This window comes from Pinus tabuliformis, chromosome J, assembly GCF_031772625.1.
Source record: "Pinus tabuliformis cultivar Carrire ecotype Pingquan chromosome J, CPIR1, whole genome shotgun sequence".
In the NCBI taxonomy this organism is placed as follows: Eukaryota; Viridiplantae; Streptophyta; class Pinopsida; order Pinales; family Pinaceae; genus Pinus; species Pinus tabuliformis.
Window position 1 is genome coordinate 1267042213 of NC_142295.1, and position 20409 is coordinate 1267062621.

The window sequence follows — 20409 nt, forward strand, 5'->3', positions numbered from 1 at the left end:
TCACTTGTTTTTTACCCTTTCTTGAGGAACAACTGTGATGAGTGGTTTTACTAGCCAGCCTCTTGACTTCTACATGTTTTGAGAAGTTCCACCATGACCGGAACCAGTTTCTACTCTTTATACCACTCGTTCCTCTAGGAGGAGTCCTCTTTGAATTCTGTTCATACTCCCAAAATATGAAAAGATTGCCGAGTGCTTGCCTTTTCAAACTCGTATAAGTAAATGAAAAGATGTCTACTCAGTATAAGTTTAACCCTTTTTCGGAATGAGATAGACTAGCTAGGAAAAAGGAATACCTTATTTGAACATGGCTAAGAGGTTATCTTGGGTATTGTTTTCTACCTTTTCAGACCTAAGAGACTACCTATGAAAAGGGACATTTGGATTTTTCTTTTTCGCCTCTTTTTAAAACTCTCTAAACATGAAAAAGATATCAAGTTTTACCTTTGTTGAACTCATTAAAACGTCAAATAGTCATGGACTTTTCAATCATGACGAGGCCAAACCACTCTTTCTTAGGATTCGTTAAATATACTTGGAGGGATTCATCTGAAGTATGGACTTACAGATCAAGCATATGTTATCCTCCTCAAGCATGTTAAAAAATAAAGAGGCATTGACCAATATGGTTGGGGAAATTGGGAACATAAGGGATTCCATTTTGCTAATGGCAACGAGTCTCTCTTGAACACGACACTCTTCCACTTCATCTCTATGGCTGTTGGGTTGGGTAATTCGCTTGTCTTTTGGTTATCGCACCATTTTCAAAGCCTCCATTTTTAGTTTTGGGTCAATGCTGCCAACTTCATTTAGTGTCACCTATGTGTTCAAGAGAAGTCATTCAATTGGTCTCTGCTACAATAATCTTAAGCCTTCATTTCATGTTTTCCTTACATGATCCAGTTCCATATTAGCATCATTATGACCATTCTGTCTCAATCATCATACTTGTTTCGTCTCGTTGATGGGGGATACATCAAGGCCCTCTTGCGACAGGTCGCTTCCTATCGACATCAACACATCATCCAGGAAGTTGACTTAGGCACACCCATTGGTACCTTGGTGCTTGCATACATTAATGGCAAGTTTCCTCGCTCTCGGTGACAAGTTTACATCAATTTCCTTTGACCGAAATATTCTGTGTGGTGTTTGACATCAACTCATTCATTCACACCATATAGATTGTACTATAGTTGTTGGGCAGCTGATCCCCCAATAGCGGGTTTTTGGGGATTAAAGACGAGTTTTGGGTCAATGTAATGTAGGACCCTGCAAAATGTGGGCGCGGAGCGTGAGAGTCTAAGGTAGTCTGCCCTAAAATATTGTAATTTAATATAGAATGTGTTGGCCTACCCATGGTCCAAGGACCATGGGAATGTATAAATAGAGCGAGGCTCTAAGGGTAGAGGGTGGCTTTTTGTTCTGATCTTAAGTGTTATGGGTTTTTGAATGCAAGACTCGCTCTGAGTCTGTAAGTCTGTGTCGTGGTTGGTAGTAGTAAGAGTAGGCTCTGCAGCTATGTGTGCAGAGGCTTGGTAGAGTCTGTAGCTGTGTGCACGGACCCCTGCAGTTGAGTGCGCAGGGCAGGGTTGGGATTGTAACAGAACAAAAGTTAATAAAAGATAAGTTGATTTTGAAATATTGTGCATCTGCTTATAGATCTGTGTGTTTAAGCTTCTGTTATATTCTTATGCATCTCTTTACAGTTTATGGTTGCGTGCACTTGTAATGAATGATGAATGTTGATAAGATCACTGGGCCCACAAAATTAAGTTAGATCTATAATAATAACGCAGTGAGGATAAAAGACCTAGATAACCCCTCTTCGCGTTCTTTACAGAGCTACGCGAAGGTCAGACAACTGCGCAGAGAAGTGCAAGATTGGTTCGCGAAATTCCCAGACTTTGTCAAGACATCCCTAGGGTGCGGAAACCTGGTTCTAGCACCCTCCCATACTACCTCGGGTGAGACTTCAGTCCGCGCTCCGCGGACTGTTTCCGAAAGGGTCGGTAGTGCGGGATTTGTTTGGCTAAATCACTTCTGAACCAGGGTCAGGCCCCAATAAGCCAACAAATAGTTCTGTTGTCGGGACTAGGATCTGCCTAAGGGATGTTTGATGTCGGAACACTGGAACCCTATGAAGAAGGAAATTGAAGAGTGGTTAGATCAAAAGCTTCACGAATTCGTGGTACAAGAAAACAAAACTTCGCAGATATCTGAGAAGAGGTGGTTGGATCGCTACGTATATACGGAAATGCACAAGATCTTCTTCGCGTCCTTCTCTTCTGAACTATGTGATTGGATCGCGAGGTTAGCTGACAACCAGGGAAGGTATGAGCTCGATCAACCGATAGTGTGGACTCCGAAGTTAGTGCGCAAACTAGAGGCACCAGAAGATAAGATTGCGTGGGCTATGGACCATTGGCTCGATCGGATAATAGGAGGATTCATCACTGAGTTCGCGATAGACACAACTGTGAGCTATAGCGAAGAAGGATGACGTTTTCTCAAGGGACCGCGAGGTAGGTACATCAAATCCCTAAATACTTGGATTAAGATGCTGTTATGTGAAAAGCAGGTTATGCGAATACATTAATGTTTGAAGCGATGTAGAGCGAAAGGATCTACCAAGGTATCAAAGGATTAGGAAATAGTCCCTTAATTTCACCTTCGCGAGAAAGCGAGGAAGAACGTGCTCGGGCTTCTCTGAGAAGTGCGGTCAGTTTGATAAGGCAGTGCATTCCACAGTTATCACCTCCACTTACGCCATCACCCACTTCACCTACTTCACCTCCATCTTCAACCACCCCACCTCCACCCAACCCGCAGTTCAGCATGGCAAGTGCAATCAAGCTACCCGTATTCAGAGGAGTAGGGAATGAGGATCCATATCAGTTTTGGTTCGTAGTAAGAGCAGTGTGGGAAGCACACAGGGTTACAGATGACAACATTAAGAAGGCCAGATTGATTAGCACACTACACGATCGCGTGTTGACGTGGTATATCAAGCACTCGAATGATCACCCAAATACAGGAATAATGGAGATCCAGAATGCGATGAATAGAGAATTCAGCCGGCCGAAATCAGAGACACAGTCAATCATCGGATTTAAGGAGATCATTATGCTTCTAGGTGAAACCCCCTGGGATCTGGATCAGAGGCTAAAGAGTACAATCTGCGAGGCTAATATGACACTAACGGATGCGCAACACCGCGCGTGGTTTGTGGCGTCTTTAACACCACACCTAAGGACGACACTGTCACATCAAAAGCTTTCAACCCAAGATGAAGCACTGGAAATGGCAATGAGGTTGCATTAAACACTGATACAGGATCCGGGGTTTGGAGTCCAACAGATCCGTGCACAACTATAGAACTTATGCATGGAAATGCAGAGTTTGAAGCAGGATAGGGCACCCTGGCCAGAGGCGCGCGAAGAAGTGTGGTGCATAAAATGAAAAGGCCAGGGCCATGACAAGGATCATTATCCAGTATTCACGAACTACTTGGCAGGAGGGGGACCAATGCTGTTGAGACCAGAGGCATAGGTAGGGCCAAGTGCGGCACCCGTGCTCTGGTGTGCGATTTGTCAGGTGGGAGGAAAGCACATGACGGACAACTGTCATTTGTTGCAGAAATATACACAGACCCCCCAACAGCTGTTTTGTAATTTTTATAGATCGGTGGGCCACGATGAGCGTACTTGTCGTAGTTACGAGTTAATGATGGAGCGGACCCCAGCATATAGGATGTAGATGGAAACGCAAGGCCTTGACCTAGCTGCGGGGATGGCGTGCAGAGGATTTCAAGGGCGAGGTTGAGGATGAGGGGGAATGGGGCCAGGAAGGGGCCGCAGACAGTTAATATATTACAATTGTGGAGGACTAGGGCACTATGCTCGTGACTGTACTAACCCGACAAGACTATCTTGTTCATACTGTGCTCAATTCGATCATGAAGCAGTAGATTGTCCTACGCTGATCGCGCAGATGCGCGAGAAGGGGGTACTACAGCCTACTCCGACTAAAAATATCCAAATTATGAAGTTTGAACCACGTGAAGAAGACCCAAATGTGAATATGGTGCTCAAAAGAGGTGCGACCATAGGAGAAGACAAGGGGAAGCAGCCCCAGGAAGATACACGGGTTCGCAAGGCTCCTACAAAGGAACCTGAGTTTGACTTAGGACGCGCAAAGGAGACGTTTATGGAAGCTAAGAAGAGCTTCATGGAGGCCTCTACTTCAGGTAGTAAGGATCAACCAGAGCCGGGAATGGATCCTTCTATGCTTACTACCCTTTTAGAGACATGCAGGAATAGACTGGGCCACAGATTTGAATGGAGTCATCAACCTGAAGAAGCGGAAGATGATTTTTGAGAAAAAGTCCCTACGCGTGGTAGTTTTGCTAGACCCAGCCGAAGGAGCACGCTACATTGAACCTATGCGTGAGGATGACAACGACGATGAGCTGGGTTGCATTTACTAGAAAATAGCACAAGACCAGGGTCGGGTAAACCCAACAGCAGATGGGAGAATCTCTTGGGAGCGCGACAGTTCCTGTATGTCGGATTCAAATGAAGAAATAGAACGCCCGTAGAACTGGTTGCACAATGTAACAATGTTGAATTGCAACATGATGATTAGATCATTACGGTGCGTGACGACTAAAACAAGGGAACTGCCAATAGATGATGGGGTAACAAACGTGGAGGATTCCTTAGACCAATTTGAAAGTGCAGTACCGAAACAACAGTAGTACGGTGTGCTAGAAGGGGTGCTGCGCGCGACACCCGCACAATGGGGGCATACCCCTCAGAAGACTATGGGAAACTGGAGTGAATATAGAAGACGAATGTGCTTAGGGTGTGGAAGTCCCCAACGTCATACACGAGATGGGAAACTAGGACGAAGCAGTTTGCGCACATACCTATGTCGACAAAGTCGGTTGCAAGCATACCCCAGACTAAGGATCAAAAATCTAAACCCGACACAGGGAACACAACGCATGCTACAAAAATTCCACGTCGGAGCCTTCACAAAGATATGCAGAATCATGAATAGAGTTTACTAGACGAGACGAACTAACTAGGACCTGTGCGTACCAGCGGTTCGATGGGCCTATAGGACCATAAGCAAAAACCGGAGCGCGGAAATGACCCCAACAGTGACAAGAAGAGATGAAACTAGGAGGACAGAGAAGAATCCATAGACCATAGCTCCCGTAATAGGGACAGGACACGAGGACCCGGGTAAAATGATTAGGCAATTACAGGAAGCCATTCGGTGAGGGATTGTGAAACTTCGTGAACTCGATGAAGAATGGGCACAATTGAGAAAGAAAAGTGTGACATTGGAAAAAGAATTCAACGAACTAGAAACCAAAGTCACACAGGCAGGTTGCAAGAAACTACGCATACTGGGACCAAGTCTAGCCAGCCCTACTACTACATTAGAAAGAGTTGCGACCCTGCTATCATGGCTGCGACCATGCCTTACTAAACAAGGGAGCGTACCATACAAAGAAGAATGCGACGCACTACCAGATGCAAGGGTATTTGAAGGGTGCCCACAGCCCAGGCTAGCAAGAAAATCAAAGCCTCGCACCGGGGGTGCGACCACCTGACTATCTATAGGAAGCACAGTCTCAGCGCTCCAAGCAGTTAAAAGAAGGCACGGGACTATAAACAAGTCTGCAGGAGAGTTGCAAAAAAAGGAGTTTCCGTGGAAGGCCAGTATGTCACAGGGAGCGCGGTCGCACATAAGGGGCTGCGCTGCTGCATGGGTAGGATGGGAGGTGACCGTTGATGTCACATTTCATGATAAGAGGTCTAATTTAAGACAGAAGGGAGAGGGTGGCGGGCCATTAAGACAGGCATCAAGAGCCAGATTCAGGATGATCTACCGCCAAGAAGGTATTAATGACTCAGAAGTGGAGGGAATGGTCGAATTCAAATTCAAACGTTACTATAAAATCCCTTGGGGTAGCCTCGAAGCAACACTTGGTTATTTGAGATTTGAGCCAGTACAAAGCAGCGAGCACCAAGCTACCTTGCCACCCGTGAGTACGTGACCGAATGAATCCAGTGTAGAAACAATGACGGCTGCGAGAACCAGAGTGAGATTCACAGAAGTTACCCTAGAGCCCTTTGTGACCTAGGAGGAGCCTGGAGAGGCCACAGGTGCACCAGAGGTACCAAATTCCCCATGCACGCTGTGACCATAGAAAAACAAGCAGCCAATGGGGCCAGTCCAGGTATCACCATAGAACCCACGAGTTAGTAAATTATCAATGACAGAGAAGGGAAAAGCTGTCACCGTTGAAACAGAGGAGGAGGAGGAAGATTTGCAAGCCCTGATTGCCCAAATTGAAGCACAAGACGATGAGGTAGAGAATGTTTCCCAAGTACCTTTGGCGATAAAGTTACCCCCCTACATCCCCCCGTGGAAAGGGACAACCAAGATACCGAAGGACCTGGAGGCCACGAAGAGTGCGCTCCAGACCCCGCTTCTTCCGGATGAAATAAGGTTTGACGGTCCGCCGCTGGGACAGGTGCCTAATATAAAGTTTGAAGACTGGGACCTCGCGAATAGCAAGAAGTTCCCACATCTAGCCATGGAACAATTATTGCAGCAGAAATGGTTACGCAGTGTGGAGAAGGCTGGGATACTACATTTGCGGTGGATACCCCACTACCACCGCACGCCCATCACGATTTTTGTCATCCAGCAACTACTGTGTCTAGTACATGATGGGTATCTCTGGCTGGAGGAGCCAATTCCCATCATGGCCGACTTAATTCACCAGATTTCTCGGCTGCCCATCAAAGGAAACAATCCCACAGCCATAGTAGGAAAGAGCGGCGACTTAGCCCTCGCAGAAGCGATGAAGGCCAAATATAAGCTAGAGAAAAGGAAGCGAGGGTATGTGATAAAAAGCATCAAGGACAAAGGGGTGTGCGCAGCCACCTAGCTGCTGGCTGGAAAGCTCATGAGGAATGTTGTGCAGACGAGGTGCCAACATCTGTAATTTCATTGGCGGAGCAGTGTGCAGAGGGGGTTCAGTTCAACTGGGCATAGTTTCTCTGCGATGAATTTTTGACAAATTGTAGGGATGCTCAGGAGTAGGGTAAGACCTTCCACTACGCGTGGTTTCCCTTATCCATCCTGTTGGCTGTAGGGGAGCTGCCGGGGGACAACCAGTTTCCCACCATTGAGAGGAACCTACCCGAAGCCGCGAGGTACACCTTGCTCTGGGCGATGAGGGTTCACGAGATCAAGGTGTTTTGGGTGTTCATGGAGGCGAGCATCCGAACATGGATTAATCACAGGCCGCGCTTTTCCTCGATAGTATACAACAATTTCGAAAGCATGGCCGAATTTAAGGCGGATATGCATAATTTGTATATCCGGGCGCGAAAGGATCCAACCCGAACATGGGTAAAGCTTCTGTTCATTACAATGGATGATGTAATCTTCGAGGTAATGGTGGCATGGTCTCTGGAGTGGCATGCTCCCGACTTGGCAGAGCTAGAAAAGATCACCGCACAACAGCGGAAAAAGGAAGCCAAGCTGTGTATTGCGAAGTTGGCAGAGAGAAAGCGCCAGGAACATGAAACGGCCATGCAGCGGAAGGCTGAGGCAGAAACCACAACAACGGCCCCGAAGAGACCGAGGAAGGTCAGGAAATGTCAACGGAGCAGGACATATATGGGGAGGTGGAGACATAGGAACGCACAAACCTTACAACAACATCGACCGAACTCAAGAGGCTGCGCACCCAGGAGAAAGAAGTGCCGCGGAAAAGGATAAAGGCATCAGAGCCAACAGATGCCTTGGAGGAATTAATCACAGAGAAGATGACTGTGTTGGGGGCACTTAGGGAGCAGCCGCAGGCATTACAAGTGCAACTCCCGGGAGTGAGTTCACCACACGACAAGGTGGTGCCATTTGACGATACTCAGCTGATGTGCACCCCCACGGCCCGCACCGTTGGATTACCAGAAGGCGCAGTTCTGGCAACAACCGAGGATGACGGAGCCACAATAAAGGTCTATGGGTTGAATTTGGCCGCCCTTCCCAGAGAGACCCTATACCAGCTGGAAGATGGGGTAATCCCTGAGCTCCGCGCCAGGGAAGGCCACACCGTCTAGGTCTTAATGGAGCAAAAGGGAAATCTGGAGTAGATAAGTCTACAGTGCGATGACTTGGTTGCACACAACCAAGGATTGGAACAGGCTGTGGAGGAGGCCTGTAGCAACGTGCCAGAACTGGCTATGCTAGCGGAACTCCCAGCAACCGAAAAGATTCATCACATGGTGGGAGGATTCCGTAGGGACCAAGAGGAGGCCGCAAACATTCAGTTGGAATTGAACTTGTAGATCACTGAGTTGCAGCTGAAGGCATAGCCATCCACACCCTCAGAAGTCAGAGAGAAACACCACGCGCCATTCTATCGGGGTTGAAAGTGATAGAGCATGTGGTACAGGACTACACAGGATTGTTGGATCAGTCCCTCCTCACGCTCACTTCATTGCAGGAAGATCCAACCATACAACAACTGGAGGCAGAAGCATGGCAGCTACAGCAGGCATATGACAATGTCAGAGGGACCGCACAAACGGTCGCCCTTACTCAGCGCCTTACCAGAATGAAGGAGGCCCAGGCTCTCAAGGAACAGGTGGATGCTGCGCGCCAGAAAGAAGCAATGCTGAAAGCACGCATTCAACCTTGGCTCGAGGAAGCCTTCCTGGTCACCGCCACAATCGAGGAAAAGCTGGCACAGATGCAGAATGCATCTGGGCTAAGGCAAGAAGGTGCCCCTGACAATGATGCATCAGAGAGTCGCACCCAACTGATACAACAGACAGCGGAGGAGTGCGTTGCCACCGTAAGCGAAGCACAAAAGTTGTTGGATGGACTTCGCGCAAAGATCAGCGTACCAGCCGAGTGACTTGGGACGAGTCACGATGATTGTGTTGGGGGCCTGTTGGGCAGCGGATCCCCCAATGGCAGGTTTTTGGGGCTTAAAGCCGAGTTTTGGGTCAATGTAATGTAAGAACCCGCAAAATGCGGGTGTGGAGTGCGAGAGTCTAGGGTAGTCTGCCCTAAAATATTGTAATTTAATATAGAATGTGTCGGCCTACCCATGGTCCCCGAACCATGGGAATGTATAAATAGAGCGAGGCTCTAAGGGTAGAGGGTGGCTTTTTGTTCTGATCTTAAGTGTTATGTGTTTTTGAATGCGATATTCACTATGAGCCTGTAAGTCTGGGTCGTGGTTGGTAGTAGTAAGAGTAGGCTTTGCAGCTATGTGCGCAGAGGCCTGGTAGAGTCCGCAGCTGTGTGTGCGGACCCCTGCAGCTGAGTGCACAGGGCAGAGTTGGGATTGTAACGTAATAGAAATTAATAAAAGATAAGTTGATTCTGAAATATTGTGCATCTGCTTATAGATCTGTGTGTTTACGCTTCTGTTATATTCTTATGCATCTCTTTATAGTTTATGGTTGCGCGCACTTGTAATGAATGATGAATGATTGACAAGATTACTAGGCCCACAAAATTAAGCTAGATCTATAATAATGACACAGTGAGGATAAAATACCTAGACAACCCCTCTTTTCATTCTTTACAGAGCTACACGAAGGTCAAACAACTGCGCGGAGAAGCATAAGCGTGCAAGATTGGTTTGTGAGCTTCCCAAACTTCATCAAGACATCCCGAGGGTGTGGAAACCTGGTTCCAGCACCCTCCCATACTACCTCGGGTGAGAATTCAGTCCGCACTCCGCGAACTGTTGCTGAAAGGGCTGGTAGTGAGGGATTTGTTTGGTTAAATCACTTCTGAACCTAGGTCAGGCCCCAATAAGCCAACAATAGTACCTTGAGAGCCATGAACATCATCAATGGTTTCTCTCACATCCGTTAACGACTTACATCATTGGTCAGTAATCAGATGGTGTCTACCATGTTCGACTCTAGCTGATTGATTCACATGGTTAGACTTGTACATTGGTTGGTCGCGTGAATGAGATAGAATACCTCGGATCTAGTTTCATCCATCCAGGCTGCGATTTCAGGATTATACAAAGATCATAATGTATGATGGTCATGATCATATAGATAGTCATCCAATCATGGGTCCACTAGTTGCATCTATGTATGTGTCTTTTGATCATTATACATGTTATGTTAGCTTATGAGCTGAGTATGGGTATGCCTCCCTCAACAAACAAGTATGTCATGTTGTAAATGTATTGTAATAGATGAAGCTTGTTGGTTGTCCTTGATCCCAACTTGTCACAAGATAAAGTACTTCAGTCATCAATCATCATCTCTGAATTTTCACTTTCGGGGGCATTATGTTATAGGCCATTTTGTCACATCCGATCATCGAGCCTCCTAATGGGATCAATCAACATCCTGTCCCCCCTTGTCACCATCTTGCACAAATCCCTATGCTTGTACCTTTCATTTCCCATAGTTTCAACCCTGAGCTGCTTCATCTGAGCCAGTTTGAGGACCAACGCTCCCTATCGGCCTACTAGGGTGTGTTCACCAGTAGGCTACTCCATTATGGCCTGCGTTGGTCACAAGTAGGTTGCTCCCCTTTGCACCTGCGTTGGTTCTAGAAATACGGGAGAATGATCTGGATTCCAGAAGCTTTCCCTTCTAGGAGTTTCTAGAAGTTGTTACAACTACTTACAATGGATAAAACATTCATATCCTATCCTTCCCTACATTAGCATTTTCACCACTTATCCTTTGATCTTATCCCTCCATCAAAAGTGGATCTCTTACCCTAGATTGGTCATGTGATAAGAACTCCCAACTTACCTTACTTCTTTATATATTCCCAGCCTTTTATGTGGCTGGGGGTTGGCTTTTGGAGAGTGATTATACCCTTATGTTATTGTAGTGAGTGGTTATCATATCATGCATTTAGGGTGATTGGAGGCGCATATTTTGACAAGGAAAGGACAAGTCAACAACTTGGAGGAGCTCTTCCACAAGATCAATAACTACTTATGGTTGTAATATCCTTCCTTTTATAGTAATTAAAATAATTCATTTTTCCCCTATATGTGATGCTGTTATTTCACTTTTTTCAATACTATGTTGATCTATTGAATGAAGTACTTATATGATACTGCATAGATCTCATAGTTTCTTAGCTTGTGCTATATGACTGTGCAGGTTCTAATTTTGGCAATCAGAGCTGGGATTGGAGCTTCCATGCTAAAGAAGGAGCGAATTATGTGAAGGATTCTAGGTAGGCCTCGCTCCATCATCTATTTAATTTAAGGAAAAACATTGTGTTCCTTGTCTCTTTGTTGTTCTAGGTTAGTCACCGACCTAGGGGAGATACTTTTGTTCGCAAGCGTAAATCCTGTATAACACTTTTTATCATCAAGAAACAATGGAAAACCCTAAAAAATTGCAACGAGTTTGGATTAGTGTGAATTTATGAAGTGTGTGGAGCCAAAGCAAGTCCCGAGGGCCACTCTAGTGCCACTTGTACCATCGTCTAATCACCCCCATTATGGGTGGTTTTTCAAATTTTATTATTATAAAAAAAATTAAAAATAGGACGGCGGGACACCACCCCTGCCACCCCTCCCAAACCACATTGTACACACACACACACACACACACACACATATATATTAAAAAACAACCCAAATGGGTCGGATGTTTCATGGATTTCCAATTAAGTCGAGGCCAACAAGTGTCAAACCCGCGTCGGCTGAGTGGGCTAGTTTGCCACTGGTGACCCCACATAACTCCACGCTAAACCACGTAACAACAAATGAAAAAAATAAATGTGCCCACCAAAATTATATAAGGTGCCAGTTATATAAAGCAAAATCGGTGGGTCGCAGGTTGGAACCTGACCCACCCCCAACCAAATTCCAATTTTAACCAGTAAGCCAACGACTTGATTTTTTTAAAGTCCACCTAAGTTTTGATATATAAATCGGTTCAATATTCTCCCAAAAAACAGAGGAGTGAGCACAAAACCCAACGCATGGGTGGACCATGCCTAGAATGGAATTCGAGAAGAATATTCTCTGATGCAGGGGAGGAATCTTTAAATTCCCTTGGGGCCAATTTTTCATAGAGCTAAAACTATGCCAAATTTATACTCATTATTCTAAGTTTTTCACAGGGAGCACGATGGTGCAATCATATTTTTCATCTGATCAAAATATCTTGAGTCAAATTGCACAGAGGAATCTTTGTGGAATCAAGAGGAATCTAAAAGATTTCCTTGGGCCAACTTTTCACAGTGACATAATCATGCCAACTTTATACTCAAACGAACCAAAATTTCACCAGGAGTCTGATGGCATGATTGATTTTTGGATCTAAGAAGCATATCTTCATTCATCTTGCAAAGAAGAATCTTTGTGGAATGATGAGGAATCTAAAAGATTCCCTAAGGGTTGACTTTTGATAGTTTCAGAACCAGGCCGATTTTATACTCAAATTACTCAGTTTTTTGCAAGGAGCATAGTGGTGAATTCAAAATGGTCATATGAGAAGCAGAACTCCATTCAACCAGTGAGAAGGAATCTTTGAGATTCCCAAGGGTCTAGATTTTGACGGTGTTAGAAAGGGATCGAGTTTACAATCATTCAACTTGATTTCGCGCCACAAATTCAATGGTGTAGTCCATTTCTTCAATAGAGTTGTGCATTTTCAAGCCATCCTCGGAAGTGAAGATATATGTTGTTGTGATGCCATATCTTTCTTTTGATTTGCTGGGATGATGCTTTGATGTTGAGATCTTTGTTTTCTACTATGTTAGAGGATACTTTTATGCCATTTCATGTGAGAACTAAATATATTATCATGCTAAAGGAGGGCCTATATAAGTGAGAGTTCCTATAGAGATTTCTAGTGGAGAGACATGCTACTCTAGTTGAGGGAAGTTTATCCTTGTAATGACAAATAATATACCATGTACATCATCACCACCTTGCAAAATTTAATGAAGCAACCTCCCCACTCTTGACACTGGGCCTGGAGATGTAACCCACTGGGTGAACTCCATTATCAACTGGTGTGTGTTCTTTGATTTGATGGTTGCCTTTATGTTTCCTCTTCTTTAAAGCATGCACATGTGTTTTTTCATTCTCTTTCACATGTAATTCTACTAACATCACAAAAGTAAAATATCTTAGTTAATTTTGGTAGCGAAGATATCTGGATCACTCTCCCTAACTTTAACACCAATACTCAAATTGCTAAGTATCGATGACTATGTGTCCCAATAATGAAAATTAATATTGCATAACTTTACATCTCTTGCAAAAGATTCTAGAGGAACCATGTAAGCTTTGTCCACAATATACTTCTTCCAATGGAATGTTCTTAACTTTTCTTCTTATGTGACTTCTACGATATACATACAATCATCTCCTTCAATAAATAATGATATTCTCTTTGAAGAAGATTAGCGGATTGGTATTGGATAATTTACATCAATGCCATCCTCTAAAACACTCCTGCCATATATTGGTTTCCTCTACCTTTTGGTATAACTGTTCCTAACATGTATGTTTCCAACTCTTATATTGGCTTGTCTGTTGTTTGATAGTGCTTCGATTACTTTGGAACTATTCTACTTTAGCTTCTTTTTCGCTATTGCAACTCTTAAATAGTAAATATGCTCCTTGATCTCTCTAATCTCTCCACTTTCTTGATTGGAACGAGTTGCACCATGTTCAACAATAGCTACTCGCTCTACAAACTTGAGGGTGCTAAGTGACTCATTATATGCATCTATTTCAGGACTTATATGGGCAAACATAAGAGCTTTTGCCTATCCACCTAAGGAATTTTGAAGTGTTTTTTTTAGCTTACTATTTCTAATAGAGGACATGTTAACTCTTTTGTGCAAGCGTAGCAATGCCATCCCCTAGGGTTGAAATGGATTTATTGATTTTTTGGGCTTCCTTCAATCAATCTCTTGTCACCTTAAATTTATCTGCCCTCTTACTTCCAGCAAGGTCCACCAAATTGAGGCATCTTCAAAGGATGGAACTTGTGGTCAAATATGTTCCTTAGACATGCAATGCCAAAGCACTGTTTGAATGACTATTATTATCACTCAAAGTAATTTCCTCAACGAGACTGTACTTTGGTCCGAAATTCATCAAATTGATCACACAAATGTGGATGTAATCTATATGAAATTTTCATCGAGTACATTGAGTCCATTTTGCTGAGAATTATTGTGGATTTTTAGTCTTCGGCTGGAACCATCCTTAGCAAGAAGATCTTTCACTTTATCATTATATATCTCTATGATTTGAACTCCAACTTGATATGTGAATACATTCATCCTCTTTTAAAATATTTCAAATAAGTCATTAAGTGATTTTTAGTTCACTCTTGAATTCTCTTCTGTAATTACATGTGCACGAGTCATGGTATATGTATTTCCAGAGCTTGTCTATTCATATGCAAAAAAGTGAACATTGTAGCCTTCTAAAATAGATCTGATTAAAGGCTATGTATTTTAGAAGAACTTCATCTTGAGTGCCATATGATGCAAACACTTTGTGAACGAGAGGGCCTGGAATGTCTACTACCTTTAGTACTGCACCTAGAATAACCTTATCAAGAACATTACAAAGAATGAGATGATTATGTAGTCCCAAACAAAATTATTCCTATGTTGGCTCATTTGGCAGTAAATCGGTGGCTTCGTCAACCATTTCTTACAACCATGCTTCAACTTGGTACCTTCTAGAAGTTGAGAAGATAAAGGGTGTGCATGCAATTCAATTTCGTGAAATTCCTTTTCTGTGGCATGGCATGACCGAGGATGTCAAAGTTATGGGCTCATTTGATGGTTTGTGCTCCCTTGCTAAAAAAAAATCCGTTGCTACTTTGAGTAGGCTCATTTCTCTTAATCATTTCTACAATAACATGCTTATTAGATATGCAATCTAGGTGAGTCTTCATTTAAAACCATATAATGATTCCAAAAATGAAGCATTTGTAGTTTGTAAACTATGGGCTTGAAGAAAAAACATAAGCAACTACAAGGAACTCATCGCTATTATCTATTACTTTATGTAGCACTTGTCTTTTCTTGTCCTGTAACTTGCACTGACATATTTCTATGTACTCTCTGATTTTCTTTGTCTTCTCTTGCTTCTAGTTTTTCTAGTTTTTATCATTTTCAACAACTTTATGATTCTGCTAGTTCCATCTTCAACTGAGACATTCAAGAAGAGCACAATAACCATCATATGTCATTGACAAATCCTTGCAACACGGTTGTACCCTAACAAACCAATATTCTCATATGTTTGTGGATATGTCTTGCATGCATATAAGACCTTTTTACACATATAAATGCCAATATGTAACAAAACTTGAAACCAAATATGGGAATTATCAACCCTTTTCATGTTCATGTCATATTCAGTAATAACATGTGTTGAAGAAATATTTATGACCAAATCACTTTCACTTACACCCTTTATATGAGATCCGAAGTATCAACTATTATATTTCCATGTTCATGCCTTACAAGGACTTGATTGACGATGATGGATTTTATTGTCTGTGCTTGTGCCTCATTTCTAGAAATACTTGCAAAATGCTTCAATATCCTGAGATAATCATCAAAATCGGGCCTTGTTTGTACACAACATTTATCTAAGAAAAACTATGAAGATTTGGATAAGTTGGAACAAGGCTTCACAACAAATCTTATTAATGACATGAACCTCAATAGGGGATAATGCTCCCTTTGTTGCCAAGTCAAAACAGGTAGTTACAAAACTTGTTCAAGTAGCATAAAATTACCTTTGCCTTTGTTATGGGAGCTCATGCAAGTGCCTTTGAGACGAGGATATGAATAGTTCGGGGTTGCATGTGCATCATATGTTCCCACAGTTTCCTAAAATAAGATACCAACATTGAAATTGATGTTCTATAATGAACATGAGCTCCAACTTTTATGTAAGTTCGAGAATGAAAGAACAGAGCATCAAAAGATAATGCACAAAACCTGGTTAGACATAAGAACCTATCATGACCATGGTTCATTCGCGAATTACATTCAATGATGAGTAGGGAATTCAAAGAATAGGTCTAAGTAATGCAACAAAAACATCCTTGAAAACATAGAAAAGCAAGGGGGACCCAAATTTTCAAATGTACAAGGTGAAAATTTTCGAGCATTGTTGTAGATGATACAACAATAAGTAATTTGTTTGATTTGAGCTTACAATTTGATATGCTATAATCTTTGGAAATTCATCATTTGTTTTATAAAGAAGAGGTATGAAATAAAAAGGAATATGGTAAGGGCTTTTTATTTTTTAAATTGATTGAATTGGTGTCATTTTCTTTAGTGAATATGTGGGGATCATTTACAAGCCTATACAATTTCCATTTTTATTAAGTTCAATAAGTAATATATTTTTCTTTCATGCAAGGAATATAGTTATAAAAAACATTTGTTGCAACTTGCATTTTGAGGGTGCCAAAAGGCCAGGCTATTGCTTCTAATTCACTAAACAAATAATAAGGATGTTTGGCAAAGCATTCTAGTTTAAGGGAGTAATATTAAAGCTATTACAATTAATCCTTTCATGAATGTGTAAAATGATTTTAGGCATTGATTTTGGAGCAATTAATTACTAAATTGAAAAGAAAACAACAATATACAATATTGCTTTGGTCAAGGTTATCATAGGCAATTGCATTACCTTGATTCAAAATTCATGTGACTCTTGCAGCTAATGTTATATATAATTAGTAAGCTTGTTAAGTTATAATTAGTGATGATATTGTTATTATTTATGGTGCTAATAATATATGTTGAGCTTGATAAGGAAATAAATGCTCTGTCAAAGGAAAGCAGTGAAAAGCTAATTGAAAGTGTTCTAGAGATTAAATCCAAGTTGGAGCAGTTGTAAGTCAAGCATTATATTATATATGTGCCTTTGAATGATTTGTGTAACATTATAATCTATTTCCTTGGAAACTTTGTAATTAAATCTATTTAAAACTATGCATGGATATTTTTATTTTCTTCTATAATAATCAACATGAGTTAGATATACCACGATGCTGTCAACATTGTAAATGATTTACTTATGCAATTAATAAAATAATGATGACCAAGACCAATAGACCGTGAACACCTATAGGGCTATAATACCACAAGTGGGGAAACGTAAGGGGTCTAAGGGATTTCTTTATTATTCTTCTATTTATCCTACCTTATCATCTTCACCTTATTAAAGCTATGAGTATTGGAGAAAAAAAAAATCCTAGAGTTAATTCATCACTCCTATACTTTACCAAGATATCTCACCTACATTATAGGAACAAGAAGTAGTGAGGGAACTTCTTGTTAGGGGAGAATGCATGGGAAAATTCGAATCCGAGGAAACAAGCTAAGAAAAATGAATTAAAAGAGAATTTTTAGGGAAGAGAAGAGTAGAAAACAAAATGTCGAGAGTATATTGATCATACCAGCCATGAAAATATGTATGGATTCTTGTTGAAGAGATAGGAAACCAGGAAAATATGCAAGAAGTTTTGTGACATCATCTTGACCTTTCTATGTCTTCTCTAAAAAGCATAAATGGAAATGACCTATGAGAGACTAAGAAGTAGAGAAGGAATTCCTGTTGTGTTGTGAGAGAAAAGTAATGTAGGTGCATGTGTTACTCTATCCTTTGAAAATGCGGTAGTGGAAGTTACCTTAGTTGAATTTTCTTGTAGACTAAACTTAGAACCAATACTCCGATGTCACCCTGGTGGTATCATAGCCTCATTAAGGGGTGGAGTTCTATAATAAAACTTCCTACGGTTAGGTGGAAATTGCTAGTTTGTTGGGTTTTCTAATTATTCTTGTCGTATTTAGATAAGTTTCTATGTCTACCTCTATTTACTCATTATATTATTCTAGTTATCAATTTCGAGTATGCTATGGGTAAATAAATAGATAATCTTTTGAGCTATAAATTGAATTATTAAACCTATCAAATTTGTTACATGCTTAAATAAAGAATGTCTATTTTATAACTCTATATTTTCTTCTTTCCGTTCTTCATGGAATTAAACAAATAATAATGAATATATTAGTCTAATGTTACATGATTCTTCACTTTTCTAATATGATAATTCCTATATAAATTGGGTATTTTTTCTCTATAGTTTCCAACTATTCTCGTTTTCCTTCTCTATGAGTTGATGAGTATTATTTGAGTAGTGGGAAATATTTTGGATTCCTTAGTTTCTATTGAATATTTCTAACCCTTCAAGAGTCTTATAGGTAGGTCTTTACCTCATTGGAATCAGTTTCAATCCTTTGAAATAGATCTGAACACTTGGCAGATGTGTTCTTGTTTTAGAAATTTGGGGATCAAAAGTCTGGTCTTTAGCCCCTAGTCATATGGACCTGTGGGGGATGTGGCCGTAGGCCTAGTCAAAGGGGGCTAAAAGGGAGAAAAATTCAAAGGAGTCAAATGACCTGAATTGTGTTAATCTAGATATCGAAATCTATCAAATGTGTAAGTTCAACATCCAAGTTTTGTCAAGTGTCAAAATCCATATATTGAAATTTGTCAAATATGGAAGTCCAACATCTGAGTTCTATCAAGTACCGAAACATGTATATTATAATTTGTTAAGTGAGAAAGTTTAATGGAATCTTAAATCTATTAAGTATAGAAGATAAATATCTATTAAGTGTTGAAGTTTGGACATCTAGATTCTATTACTAGTGGAAGTATGGATATCCAAAACTTCTAAAAGGTTAAATTTATGGAAAAACCTAGATTCAGATGCCAAATAAGCAATATATGATATACAATTCAAGTGGAACAGTCTCAAACCTTTGGTGATGTGGCAGGATGATGTGCCAAACAAACATGGCATGAAGGATAGGATTCAAGAATGACATGTCATGTTGACATTGTATGTTAATGTGGCATGCTTATATGGCATTCTAGTACATAAGAGCTATCATGGTGGTTAATGTTGTGTCTAATTGGTGGGGATGACATGGAAGTGATGAAGTAGGGCCTATGATCCTGAAAAATGATATTTTTTTAAAAAGGGTCCTTTTTTAGGAAACCTAAATCTAAATGTTGACACAATCCAAACTAGAATTTGTTAGTTGTCATTATTGTTGGGGTGTTCCCATCTTCTGACGAAATTTAAATCCAAAATACATCAAACTGGAAATATGACATTTTGGAAAAAAAAAATGATCTTTTAATACTTTTCCAAATATAGATGTCTCTGGGTAGCCTATGTGCCCATACAACAAAGGAGACATAATGGATAGCGACACATGGGTGTAGGATTTTCATGTGTTGGCCACACGTTAGATTACATGGCATAATGTTGTTGTGATGTGTGGAGACAGGGTTACCAAATGGCAGTTGTATAATTATTGATGTGGCATAAGACATTAAAACTTTTGAGGGCCATATATTTGTGTCTATAACTTAGATTTTGATGGAAGTTATATCATTGGAAGTTCTCAATGAGGAGAAGGTGATCATGACCTAAGAAAATTATTTTAAGGTCATTGAAAGAAGATGAATTTTGATAACCCCATCTCTGTAGGATAGGTTAAAAGGATGAAACTTAAACAGAACATTAGGACCATATAAAGAAATTACATATCAAGTTTTGTATATAATCATTCGTTGTCTTAAATTTTCTTATATTCATATATTTTAATTTTTAATAACCATGGAGTGTTACAAATTGAGATTAAAGTTTTGGTTCAAACACTTGATCTAAAGGGCCGGAAATACACCATAAAGATGATTTTGGAGCATAATATAGAGCTCATTGTTTATGTTTGGTAGCAATAGTATTGCTAGATTTAACCTTGGATATATTGATATGTTGCATGGAATGGAACAATTGTGTATGAAAGAGTGCTTCCTTGGAAAGGAGAGTGAACTTTTAGAACTTGTGCCTTGAGGAATGTAATGTAAAAGGGTGTGGATCCTATGATTAGTGTTGATAATTAAACCAACAAGGAATAATAAAAGGATGAAAAAGTGTAGTGAGTGCACTTGTTTATCTAGGTGGACACTAGTGGCCACCCACCTCTTCCATTAACTCAATGGCTCTCTATCTTCTTGGCTATTTTCCTATAGTTTTTTGCATCCCAAACTTTTGGGATTGTTTTTAGGTCCTAAATGATGTTTTTTGGTGATTCAAATAGCTAGGGGTTTCCATGACAAACTTTTCCCCTAGGAAAAAGTTGTAATCCTTGGATATCTATTTCTAACGGGCTACTATGTACCACAAGCATACATTTTATGCAAAAGTTGTGACCCTGGGATGTTGATGTACCAACTAATTACCTTGGGGCCTACAAACCTTTTGGCACTTTGTCTTCTAGGGATAG